The sequence below is a fragment of the Poecilia mexicana genome, unplaced genomic scaffold (genome assembly GCF_051168715.1).
Source record: "Poecilia mexicana isolate PSO_F unplaced genomic scaffold, ASM5116871v1 scaffold_11, whole genome shotgun sequence".
Classification (NCBI taxonomy): Eukaryota; Metazoa; Chordata; class Actinopteri; order Cyprinodontiformes; family Poeciliidae; genus Poecilia; species Poecilia mexicana.
In genome coordinates this window covers 1,714,720-1,728,713 of record NW_028263380.1, presented here as the reverse complement: position 1 = coordinate 1,728,713, position 13,994 = coordinate 1,714,720, and positions in this window count along the sequence as shown.

Genomic DNA, 13,994 nt, shown 5'->3' with positions numbered 1-13,994 from the left:
ATGAAGCTGTGCAGCTTCAATTAAATTATTCAATTAAAACACATATCAGCTCTGCCTACTGGTGGCCATGTTGAAGAGACAGAACACAGAAATGTGAGCAAGCTAGTTTTATCCTCAGATGCTGGTATCCACCTTCATCAACAATCAGAAGGAGAGAAATCCACAATCACCTCACTGTGCCTCTGTGGCTGACACCTTAAGGTTGTTAGAATATGATAGAGGTATATTATTGTTATTTGACATCTGCAACACACAGCTGATGTGTATTTCCCTTCCTTTTCACCTTACCTTACCTTACCTTACCTTACCTTACCTTTCCACCAGGTTAAGCTGGTATGTCGTGCTAGCAACTTTTTGTTTTAATCTTGTTTGCACCATTTGTGTTTTATTAAGGCCTTATTCATAATAGCTCCTGTTATTATGAATAATATTATGAATATGAACAAATCCAATTCCAGCAGTGATTCTAAGGTGTCAAAAGTTGTAGAATAAGGGATTATTTCATGACTTTGTAGCCAGTTCTTCTTCAACAGCTAAAACATTTAAAATGGGGAAACATAGATGGAAATGTTCTCAGAATAGATTTTCATTTTTGAATAACCATAATTCTATCACTGTAATATGTTTCATTAAGAGGGCGGTCATATTTGGCTTTTTGTGTTGGTTGATTACTTAAACGCCTCAAGTTCTGAACTTCTGTTCATTTTTCAACATCTGATTAAATCTGGTGTAAATCTTACATTTCTTCCTCTTACTGTGCTATTCTAGTGTTTTCTTTTTTATTAATATGAAAACAATAACCATGTCATGCTCTTTTACTGTTTTAAAATGTCTTTTAGGATGGCCATATTTGGAAAACCTCCTTGAAAACTGCAGTGGTATTAACTGTAAAAGGTCAGAGCCACTGCTCTCAGCCAGTCATATATCAGGATAACTCCTGAGGATGTCGCTGTGTTGTCACTTTGGTTTACAAAAAATGTGTAGCAAATGAGAAACATTTGATGGAAACTAAAACTAAACCTTCCACATGAGGATGAAAAGCCGGAGGGATTCTGGTAGACATCAGGTTTCTTGAGGCCGGATACAGTTTCACACCCAAACACTAACTGCCGGTCCCACCTCTATTTCAATCTAGTTTAAATTCTCTCTTCTACTGCAAATTTGAAAATGCAAAGAACAGCTTGGATGACATCACCTGTGAAACGCAGTGGTAAAAGTGTCCAGTAGATGGCAGTAGACAACCATCAGAACTGACCCAGAGGCAGAACTCCTGATGAAGCTGTCCTCTCCTTCCTGTAGGATGTGGAAATGGACTGTTTGTGTCTCATCATGACCTGTCCCATGATCTGACCGGCCTGCTCCACATGTTCCAGAAGAAAACCATAACAAGATGTCTGCCCTGTTCAGATTTTGCCACAAAACTGGAGCAGGAAATGAAAACAATCTGCCGCTTGCCAAGAAAAATGCTGATTTTCTAACAAGAAAAGCATTGTTGGCCCTGTTTCAACTGCTAATCGGCTTTGTGACAAACTCTATTCTCTGAGCTAATCTCAACCTCCCAGCACACCCTAACTGGGCACACAGAACAAAGGTAAGACTTTTATTTTAAATGAAATTACAGCACAAAAAGCCTCTTGTAATCCTCTGCCTTCTTAGCAATGCTGCTGCTCTTCCATTCAAACATGGTTCAGAGCTAAGTGCTAATCCTAATTCATCAAAGAAGAAAGATAATGGAACACCTCAGATGAGCGCTGATTGCTAAAATGCATGAGAGTGACAAGTGGCTGTGTGAGGACACACAGTTCAGAGAGCTGTCACACAGGTTGCTTTGCCCTTCACTCTGAATTCACACTCTGATCAATCAAGCGTAGAAATTAGCAGCTTGTTAGAGAGGTTGTCCCCAATCAGAGCCCTCTGGTCCTGCTGACACCGAGGCGCCGCTCAGAGGTTAGGCTCACTTTCCCCCTCTGCTCCCCTACTTGCTCCATCATTTCCTCCTATCTGACTGAAAACATGGCCAGCTTGGTGTGAGCCCCTTACCAGGAGCAAGATAAACCTAGGCTGCAGGGGTTCATGTCGAGGACCATTTTATTACCACAATAAATTCATGTTTATTATCTGGATGATTTAGCCACTATCTGTGTAATTCATTTGAATCTTCATGTCTTGTAATAATATTTTGGTGCTGTGATCAGGCTTTGCCAGGTGTTTGGCTGCAGCTCAGCCTGCAGAGTGATGATGTGGCACCAAACTATCCTCACTGTTTAAACCTGATCACTAAAGCTGTTACACACACCACTCATCGTTGTTTATTTAAGATTGTAAAAAGTCTATAAAGGTTAAAAACCACAGTGTACTGTAAAAATGTTTAAGATTAGTGTGAATTTGAACTTTTACTTGTGTTAAATGTTTGCAGTGACTCAGCGTCTCACCTCTCCTCGGGTTGTGTGTAAAACTGAACATTATAAATGAACCTCTTGAATCTCCACTGCCTTCCTCCTTTCATTCAATTAGCATTTGAACTGACTGCACCGTATTTTAACTAAAATGAGGTTACAATATATGTAACCGATTTAGAATATGTCTTCAGTATGTGCTGGGATTGTACTGGAACTATTCCATTTTTTTATCTTTATGAAATTGATCTGTTGCATGATCTAATATTGCTACATGTGAAAAATGTAGACATTTTAATTTCATAATCTGAAGATATGTTTTATTTTGACTTTCAGTTTCATCTTATTTTCAGTGTGTGATCTGCAAACCAGAAGCGTTACGCAAGAAGCCAAACATTAAAATTAATTTGCATCAGAGGAAATTGAGAGCTGGTGACTGAAGCGGTCAAATACTTTTATTTTTTTTAAATATCTTTTATTTAACCAGGTAAAACCCTATGAGGTCCAGATCTCATTTTCAAGAGAGACTTCTTGAAAATGTCACACTGAACAAAAAATACAAAATATTTGTCTGAAATGTTGTGCAATGATAATAAAACCTGTTAAAATGTAGTAAAACCATAAAGTTAACCTAGACATGGTTATCATTTGTATAAATTCTGCATCACGACGTGATATTGGCTTAAATCAATAAATGATAGCTGGTTGATGAAGAAGCAGAATAAATGGACAATCACTGAAATGAGTGAAAACTGATCATATCTGCCTGGAGCTCACATGAATTAAAAGAATTAAAGGTACAGAAATAAATGCAGCTTTTATTGTAATTCAACCTTAACCAAAGCTTCAGTTATAAATGAACTTTACTTCAGAAATGACAGCAGGCAGATCACTTTTATTTTATTTTGAAAATTTTACTAAGGTTTAAACAACCAGCAAACAACCACTGATTACACACACACATGCACACACACCCACACACACACACTCCTTACGCTTCTAAGGAGTAAGGTTCAGAAAGAAAAATCACAAACCCACAGCAACTATTTATAGAAATCATAAGATAAAAAGTAGCACAAGAAGTGAGGTGAAAACAAGAAGCCTGGGTGGATCCTACAGGTGTATAAACTGGGAGGATGATTACTGGAAATGGAATCTGGTGTGTGATTTCAGATGGGCTGCGGCTGAGGGACATTAATGGAATTGAAATGAAGGAAAAGGAAAGAGGAGTCCAGTCCAGAAGGAGAAAGCAACACGTAAACATCCTAAACCTTCATCTGACACTGGAAGCTCAGGATTGCTTCATCAAAGATTCGGCTGGAAGAAGGTCTTCCATTTAAACAAAATGCTTCACTTTTTTCTACAATTTTGATTTTTGAGTTAAGCACCTCAGAATGAGCAAGCACAAGAAAACAGTGGAGAGGAAGAACTTGCTTTTAACTGGCCAGAACAAGGCTGAGGGTGGAGGAGACTGGATCACAGAGGACTAAAACAGGAAGTCAAGCTAACAACCATTTATGTTTTATTCCTTTCTTTGCTTCTTCCTGACAGCTTGCAGTTCATTTATTTGCCTTGTTTTCTTTGGGAAGTCTTGCATAACGAATTCCCTTTAGTTGCTGAAACAAAGACCACAGTGCCTCATTGTTGAGCTTCACAATCACTGCAGCAATAGTAGATGATTGTGAAGAGACAGGGGCTAAACTACTGTATCACAGTAAGAATGAAAGAAAAATATGTTTTGGTCGGCCCTAAAATGAAGGTGATGATGTAAGAAGTAGACGTTTACAAGATATTTTATGTGCTGGACGAAGCTTGTAGAAAATCCAGGAAGACCCAAGGAAACGCTCTTGAAGTTTCTCTCCTTTTTTATTTAAATGGGTTTATTCCCAGTGAGTGTTTGGTTCTTTGAACTGAGTCTAATATGTCAAATCTGTCAAACGTTCAGTACAATGCTGAAGGAGGCTTTTGTGAAGGTGGAGGAGGCAGGAGGCAGCAGCCAGCGCGCCATCTCTGGAGACGGTGGCCAGCCGGACGGCTGGACAGACTGTCACATTCCACGCCTTTGTGTGTCCATCTCATCTTGTGGGTCCATTGTGAAGGCTGGACAGCCTGATCCCACCTCGGGAATCCAGCCGTCCTCCCTGCCTTGTATGCATGTCAGCTTCCTCCTTCGCACTGCGAGGGATTTCATTGTCCCGTCCCCTCCCCCCTTCTCGGACCAGGCCCCCTGAATGCTACACTGATCAAGGAAAAATAATCATCTGCCCTTTTGTTTTAGCAATCAGTTCGACAGGAGAAAATAAACTTATGGTAATGAATCCTTATCATTAGTGGTTCAGATGCAGGGTGAGCGTGTGGCGTGGAGCCGTCCAGCAGAGGCCCCCCAGCAGCGAGCGAGGGCCCCGCGCCAGCTGACGGAGCTCCAGCACATTCTAATGCTCAGCTGCTGCTGCTTCATGTTCTGGTTTAACATGGCTTTCACTAACAGCTAATCACTCACAATGTTGAGTGTTAAGAGGAGGAACTATAACATGAAACGGTTTCAGTCTGTGGTGCACGAGCCTGTTGTTTTGCATTCAAATAAAATCTGAGTTGCTGCAGGAATCTGACCTCAGTTTTTTACTAAAGGGTTTTGCTCAGTTTGTAAAAAGGTTGTTCTTGTCAGCGATGACAACAGACTGCATTCTTTCAAGCATTTTATAAACATTCTAAGCCAATTATTTTAAGATGCAATAATTCAGGAAAGTATAACATGGAGAAATATGCTGCTGAGTAGAACTGGATGGAATTCAACTTGAATATGGAAAATATGTTCTTGTTTTTTTCTCTCTTTTTTTTGCATCAACTTCCTACTGCTTAAATCATAATATTTTCCCATCCAGTTAAGTTTTCATGCACATTTTGAGTGAAATCTTAGCAAAGTTGGAAAAAAGAAAAAAAAATAGAAAATGTGTTGGAGAAAATCAGCCAGACTACGCAAAACCTAAACACGGCGTAACAGACGAGATGCAGAGATTGCAAGTTAGCGTGGAGCTAGCCAGCTCCTTATCCTTCACCATTCCAAAACATGGTGACGCTCAGCTAATGAAAACGATTGTGTTGGAGTTCATTCATTTTGTCTCTGTGCTCCACCAGGTCCGTTAACCAGCTTCAGGACCTGAACAGAACCCCTCAGCGTAAATTACCTGAGAAATAATGAGATTTGGTTGTATAAAAACAGGCTTTAATGCCAAAAAATGATCAAATGTTACAATCCATACATGTCATACAGAACAGATAGAGTTACATTCACCAGCCAGTGCTGGGCCTCACTGAGCTCACCTTATGGACGGAACCAAGTGAGGCAAAGACTGCAGCAATCTGTACCCTCCCTATAGGGTAGGGAGGGTACAGAAACTAATCAGTTTCAGTCTGTTTACATGTGACTGGTGGCACTCATGTATAAACATGGTTATGTAAGCTGCACCGTGTGCATGTAAGCAGATAAAATAACTAGATAGACAGAATCTATAACAATTGGTTGCTGGAGGCATTGACTCTGTTGAAGTTTTAATTTTTACCCAGTTGCTAATGTTTACCTGTAATGCACCAGTTTGATGCTAAGACGTTTTCCAGAAATTGTCTGCGCTGTAAACAACCATCCTCCACTGCGAACAGAGAAGTGCTGATCTGAACGAGGCGGCTGTGTGGTAAACATGGACTGAACAGTTTAGTTCTCTCCCTCTGCTGCCATTGCTAAAACTATAGGAAGACCACAATTCTAAAATGTTGCAGGTAGAAACTTTACTGGAAGAAACCAAGAAAGTGAGAGGAAACCCAGACTGAATCGTGTGGAATTGCACAGGAAGGCCGCGTGGAGCTGAGCACTCGTCTCAGAGAAGTGGAGGAAGTTCTCTCTTCCTGTCTGGAGCTTTGGGCTTATATTTCTTTCTAGGTTTTGAGCCTGAGAAGTTATTTCAAATGTTGCAGTTTCCATCAAACGTTTTTAATGAGCGCTTTTATGCTCATAAAAATCCTTGATGGAAGCACAGTTAGTGTGACAGCGCCACCACAGGCAAGACACAGCACTGCATCCTTCCATGTATTTGATCAAGCTATGTGTGCATTCAGCAACTTTGCCCATAAATGTTGAAATCATACAGAAAACTAATTTATAGCACAGTTTAGTGGATGAACTGATTTCTCTGATAGTATTTTACTTGGTGACAGGTAAGGCACTGCCAACCAGTTGTGTTTCAAATATTTATTTTCTCCACTCTAAGTGCTACCATTCACACTACCACTTTTCAATGTGAACACCAATGCTGAGGGTAGACTTGGAGCGAACTCCTCATGAGTTGGTGCCAGAGGAAGCAGATATAAGAAGCTAATTAAAAACAAACTAATGAATCATCCTGTAAATTTACTGACAATTTTCAGCATCTAATTCCCTTTCTCTCCAATACCAAAGCTGTGTGTGTTTGTGTGTGTCAACAGATTGAAAGCATTATCCCCACCGGAGCTGTGGAGTGTGTGTGAGGGCCCTGCTAGGTTACAGCCCTGAGTTCCTCTTTTGAGGGGCATGCTTGAGCAAAAGAGTGAGGTGACGACCTCATAAAAACGGCCCTATTTAAATGAAGCCGCCACACAATGTGAGATTACACTGTGAGGTGTGTCGGACATGCTCCACGCATACAGAGCCAAAGCAGCCGAGGAGATAAAGATGAGAAAACGCTGGAAAATTACAGCACACCTTGGTGCTATCGGCCCTCTGCAGAGCTGGGGGTGAGAGATAGAACTGTACTAAAAACGCTGGGCAAAGAAGAACGACCTTTCACAATATTATACAGCGGCAGCAGGCTCAGCATCAGTATCTGTCCTCGGCACTGCGTTCTACTTAAGTGGCTGTTTTTCCTCGGTGACAGCTCAGAGAGACACGCTGCAAACAAAATGAACTGCACTTTGGTTATTAGTAAATATGGAGGAGAGGATATCATCTTACTGTTAAGGAATGCAGTTTTATTGCAAAAATCTCACTTTATTACCATTTTGTTAGGATGGGGATCTCTTTAAGAGACAAGCTCTTATTCCCAATACATTCTTGTTTCAGTAGCACAGAGATGAGTGTGTGTGAGCGTGCGTGCATGCGTGTGTGTTCACAGGTAAGGTAAGGTAATTTTATTTATGTAGCACATTTTCAGCAATAAGGCAATTCAAAGTGCTTTACATGAATGGGAACAGGGTAAAACTCTGGAAACATCAGAGCTACAGTCTGACATCTAGACACAGAATTACTGAATTTATTGAATTTGCTCCTATTTTGTCACATTAAAATCAGAAACCGCACTATATTTTATTAGGATTTTATATAATTAACCAACAAATTATTTTCATATAAAATAATTCATAATTCATCATTGCAGTCAGTGCTGCCGACTCTGGCTTGTAGAACCTCCTCCAGCTGCAAATACAGCTGCAGTTGTTTTGGTAGATTTGACAGGCTGAGGTCTCCGTCTGCGTTCAGACCATGGATTAAATGCAGCTGCATTTAATCTGAGGTTAGATTACAAAAGTAAAGTGGCTTAAATACAAATAAGATTTTGTGGCAAAAGAGAGCTACATAAAGTTCCTTCCACTTCATTAACATGCACTACTTAGTTTTGGCTTAGTTTTGGCAAAATTTAAAAATGCAGAATTATTTATACATTTTGCCCTTTACTTCTTATATTTACTGGTTTAGTAAGAAAATAACAATTTATAAGATCTATTTTTAACAAAAATAGCACGAATGAAACCGTAAGACATCCAATACTTAAACTGCAGCACTTAAGCTGAGAGCAGTGAAGCATTCAGATTTTAAAAGGTCTCTACTTCTTGGTAGAAAGTGGGGAGCAAAATTAAAGAACCCATGTTAAAAAATTAAAAATGTGGAAAACATGAAAACAAAATCCTAAAAAAAACATTTTTGGTCATGTATTTGCTTTAATTAACCTTCAGATCTATTTCTGGAAGCATAGAGAACACAGAGAATCTGTATTGTTGGTGAAGTTTTACTCTGTTCTTATAATTTGTTCACTCATGCAAAACAGTCTGATAAGAACATTCAGGTGTAAGGCTCAGGGTTTAGTTCTGCATGGAACAGATTAGAATGAAAGATGTTAGTGGCTTGGATGTGAAGTGAATAAACATTTTTTATCATCCAGACCTTGTTGCACATTTGGAGTATATGATGCAATAGGGGGAGTGGTTTCCAAAGCAAAAATATTTAAAGTATAATCTTCAGAAAAGGTATCACAATGAAAAAGTCTGATTTGTAAAAACAGAAATATATATTTCTGTGCAGTTTGTTCTTACTGCAAACATGAATTTGCCTCAGATTGTAAATAATGAGTCATGAACTCTACAAACTCAACAAATACCTGCTTCACTCAGGCCTTCAACTCACCACACTAAAGGAAATGTTCATGATGGAGCAACAGAGCCTCAGAAATTCACTTTAACAACACGTCTGTTAATGAATGAAAAGTGCACAGTGGTCACTGAAATCACTTGAAATTGATGATAATAATTAAAAATTTACTGAAAATTAACAATGGAAATTAGTCATTAGACTTTTGAATTGTAGTTCATCAGATTCATTAAAAAAATAAACTTATAAAATAGACTTGGACAGTTGAGAATAATCCATTGTTTTGCTGCCAGTCATTCTTGGCTGGTTTTTGCTGCGAGTTTTGGGTCATTATCCTGGTGAGGCTGGTGCAGCTGGAGTCAGAGGAGCAACAAGCCCCTGGAGACGATCCAAGTCTGTCCCTTCACATGCTGCTCTATCTGGGATGACTCTGAGCATGGACCACAGGAAGGGAAGGACAGTGTGGTAAACATGTCACCAAAGCAGAGTGACTGATCACCAGCTTAAAGACACTGGAAAGTTAATTAGAGGTTAGTTTAACATGTTCCTGTGCTCAAATTAGTTTCTATCTTTCTTGGAGGTATTATCATTTTTGTCCAGGCCTGTTTTATTAGTTAAAAAAAAAGAATGTCTGATTTTCATTACTGTCAGCAATAAAATATCAGTTAATATGATGGAGCAGAAGCCTTTTCCAAAGCTGACAGATTCTCAAAGCAAAGACAGACAGACTGTGGTGACAGCATGTCCACATGGACAGACTCAAACTGAACACCCCAGAACACAGACTTTGACTGGGACGTTTTCATTAACCAGCAACATTTGGATAGAGTTTTGAGGAGGGAGAGTGCCAAGAATTTCAAATCAGTTGAATTTATTTCTAAAATATAATTTGGTCAGCTCAGTTTAAACTTGTCTACCACTCACAGTTCCTGTTAACTCTAAGTGTAATAGATTTTATATTATTAGTGTCATTAATAATTAAGGATTTTGAATGATTTATGTTTAGAAAAAAACAGAGCTGCACTGGTGAGATTTTAAGAAACAAGGCAGTCGTGCTGTGTGTGCTTTGTGGTTCTACTGGATACTTCTCTGGGGTTTTATTAAATTTCTGTGAATATTATAAACTTTCTTACTTTGAAGTGATTCTAATCCAGTTTCACAGTATAAACTCTCTGAAATGCTCACAAGTCGGCTAAACTGGCCTGTTTTAACTCCAGCTGCTGAAACCTCCTCCTGTAACTGATGACACAAACATCAGTTCTGGTTTCGACCCTGAAAACCCAGCCTTCACATTTCAACGCTTCATTCATGTCTTCAACTACTTGATGTTAACATCACAACCAACCTGAAGCTGTTCATGATGCTAACAGATTTCTGTCATGTTGTAGCTAGAATATTCAAAGTTGAAGTGAGTATTTTATGTGCATTGATCAAGTTGCACATTATATCTGCTCGTATTAAAAGTTTTCATTCCCTCAACTCTGCATTAAGGAATAATTCAAGAAATGTCCCCTAAATTAAATTTTTTACTAATGACATCATTTAAATATGATAATAACCATAGCAACCTGTAGTGACGTTCTGCTGGTTGATAACATGTAAAGCCAGTGAAAGCGCAGGGTCTTCAGCTCTCTAATGGACTGCAGGAGGCCGTCTGCTGATCACATGCTACAATAATCGCTCATAGCTGCACCTGGATCAGTGTTCAGGCAGCAGCTTGGAGGGCACTGTCAGCAGCCCACTAATTCAATGATGAATCGGGGCAATTGTGTATTTTATGGCAGCTGAAATGAGCACCGTGGCAAGAAAGAAGCACAGAGAGGAACAAACCAGTCATAAACAAGCCCTCAGTGACAGATCAGCCAATTCATGGAAATGTAGGAACACCATTACCTCCACTTGTAAAACCACCAGTGACCTTTAAATATGTGCCGAGCTGAAGATATGGGCTCTGGCTCTGCAAGATTATTATAGATTCCTCTGCGTACTTTATATGAGCCGCTTTATCTGCAGAGCTGGAAATGTTCTGCCCCTCACAAGCATTTTCAAGAAGCAGTTAATGGTAACGCTGCACCCCACCTTCTGAATGGAGCGGTGAACATGTCAGCACTCTTACTAATCCTTTAAACCTCATCAGAATATAAAACTGCTATGTTGATGTTGTGTTTAATATTGGGCCAAAGGAGAAAGAAGCAAGGAAGTTTGAAGAAAAAACCTGAATGTCATTTCCACATTTGAAAGGCTGTTAGCCTCTAAAATGATTTCTGTTCCCAAACATCAACCGTTTGACAGCTGCTGCTGTTAAAACACTTGCTGTGCAGATACTCAGAGGCTCATCAGCTGCAGCACACTGAACACACTCAACCAAAACAAAGTACAGCTTTCAGCTCTTGGTAACACTGTGTGTTCCATGTAGGAGGGACTAACAAGTCTCTGTTCCATGATCTCAGAGTTTCAAAACGTCCATAACTTATTACTGATCAAATGATGATGTTCCAGGTACCCAGGCTGGTAAAAAAAAAAGAAAAAAAAAAGAAGAGATTTATTGTACCAGCATAATCTCACCTTGAAAACTTAGGAACACTTGAGTTTAAGAACATTTGTTAAGTCAGGGAAAAAAAATCCATGTAAAAATTTTTAATAAAATGAATCACTTTATTTTCTTTACATACAAAAGACAAGAACTTTTATATTTGTGTGTTTCTGGTATGCCTGACAACAGCAGTGATGACCATGACGACGCTGCTTCTCTTGATCCAATGGGGATTCATGTTTGCCTCCGAAAACCAATCTGATTGCTTGCTCGAAAACACTATTGTTGTGTTCAACTTTTGAATTAATTAGTTTTTCAGCAAAGCTATCCCAGCCTAAAATAGCATCTCAATCCTAAGCCTGCTGCAGCAGCAAAGATGCTAATGCTAATGTAGCTTCCACAGGCCACATTTCTAAAGACGTTCATGAATGATCAGGAGTTACTGAAACGCTGTAAAACTGAATGGACAGAATAACACTGATCCAATCTGATGATTGAAAAACCTGAATAACAGATTAAAAACTACAAATATTGTTGTTGAGCTAATATTTCTTTATTTATTTACTCCTCCACCTCCTCCCTGAACTACTATTGCTAGCTAAAGTAATGGGCCGTTCTGACCAAAAACAACCAATCAGAACCAGGAGGAGGGTCTTAGTGTTGTTAATCAACCTCATTCACTCACTGCTAAATGTGCGAATGGTGGAGAAACAACTTATTGTGACAGGAAAACTGTTTATTTGATGTCATTGGTAGGCTGTGCTATGTTAACTAAACTGAGCTTTTACAGTTTGAATCTGCACAGCTCTGTGTTATGCTAGCACAGAGCAAGTGGGAGAGAGGATGAGCAGCCACATGATTGTGATTGACAGCACTAAAACCTGCCTCCTGCCTCTGATTGGTTGTTTCTAGATAGCACTGGGAAAAGGCAGAGGAAATAATTTTTTCACAAATTATCTCTCATGCTACACAGTCACAACACAACGACAGTTTCAACAAATATGTAAAAAAAAATATTTTTTTATAAAAGTTGCATACTGCAGCTTTAATTTCACTGAGGAGAGGACGGGTCAGGAAGGACGTGGCAACATATAGCTGTAATTTAGATGCAAGTCAAGGTAAAACTGTGTGAACTGGCTGCAGTCCAGACAGGAGGCTGTTTTTTTATTATTATTTTATAAAGATTGTTTGAATTTCTGTCATCAACAAATATAGTGTTTTTGTTGTGTAACTGGACGCAACAAAAGCGACAAAAGAGCAAAGACACAGATAAATCCCTATGGATTCCCTGGAATGACGCTAACTAGATTGTTATTGAACACAGTGTTAGGCTCCTCTTCAGGCTGGACCTGGGCTGGTGAAGAAAGACATTCACCATATGCTGAATGTTTTCATCTTCTCTCTTCTTCCTATGTCTTGTCCAAACTGTTCAGCACACGTTTGTTTCCCATTTATTTTAGAAGACAAAAAAATAATTGAAAAAAGTTTCAACATGTACAAACAAACATTAATGTGTTGATTAGAGGACAGCAGCCATCGGTAATCATTGGCACTTCTTAGATCTCCAATCCACCTTTCAGTTTCCTCCTTCTACCTGCATATCCAGCGGACAGTAAGGCAGCATTTGTTTGGGATTTCATTATTTCATTTTTCCTTTCATAACTGCTGAATGTAGGAACATCTACGTGTCTGGAAGGTTCAGTTCAAAAATTACATTGAAAATAAACATTATATGTCTGTTAATTCTGACTGCTTTAAAAACCCTTAACCGCAGACTGATAAAGACTGCACTGATTGACCCAGGTCTTTGTGTTTCTGATGGGTGTTTTCATTATAAATTGCCCTTTGAGCCAGTATATAAAGGCAGGATATCTAGGAAGAGGCTTGTCCTTGGCACATCATGTCAGATTTACACCCACATAAAAAGGTAAATACTCTGCAAGGCTGCACAGATACAAGCTGCTGATTGTCCTTCCTATTACAGCTTTATGGAAGGTATAATTCATACAGACATCACCCACCAGTGAGCCTTAACTGAGAATTGTCTCCCCTCAGAAAATTATCAGCCCATAGACAGTAACCGCCACAATACCTCAACCAGTAAAACTCCCTGCAGTGGGGGGAGGATGATGGAAAATGATCTGCTTTCCAAGTTTTCTGTGGCTTAAAATTTTTTTCTGATCATGTTTTATGAAGGATGAAGATTAGGCCATCAAAAAAAGTCTTCAACCTCATTTTTTTTCAAGAAAACATTCTTGCTCATCACTTTTCACAAAGGAGGATTTGGCACGTTCGTTATGAAGATGATGGCAGCAGAACATCTTAGGTTCATTTCTAAACGGGCGACCAGGCCTTCAAAAGTCTACATCAGGATTTTCTTTCAGAAATATTCAGTGGAGCCCAGAGTGTTGGTCTGAGTACCACTGACTCATCCTCAGGGGTGAAAGTAAGGGGGTATGGAGGGGTACTGCGTACCCCCAAAAGATTTAGCAGGGGTACGCAGTACCCTCAAGAAAATGGAGCGGCTGTCTGCTGTAAAGAATCAGCGGGTGCACGCAGCCGTGAGTGCGTCTGCTGATTAGACATGACTGACTGGTTATTCTAACAATGACCAGTCTAAAACATTGGTTTTTAACCTTTTTTGAGGTACCAAACCCACCAGTTTCATATGCGCATT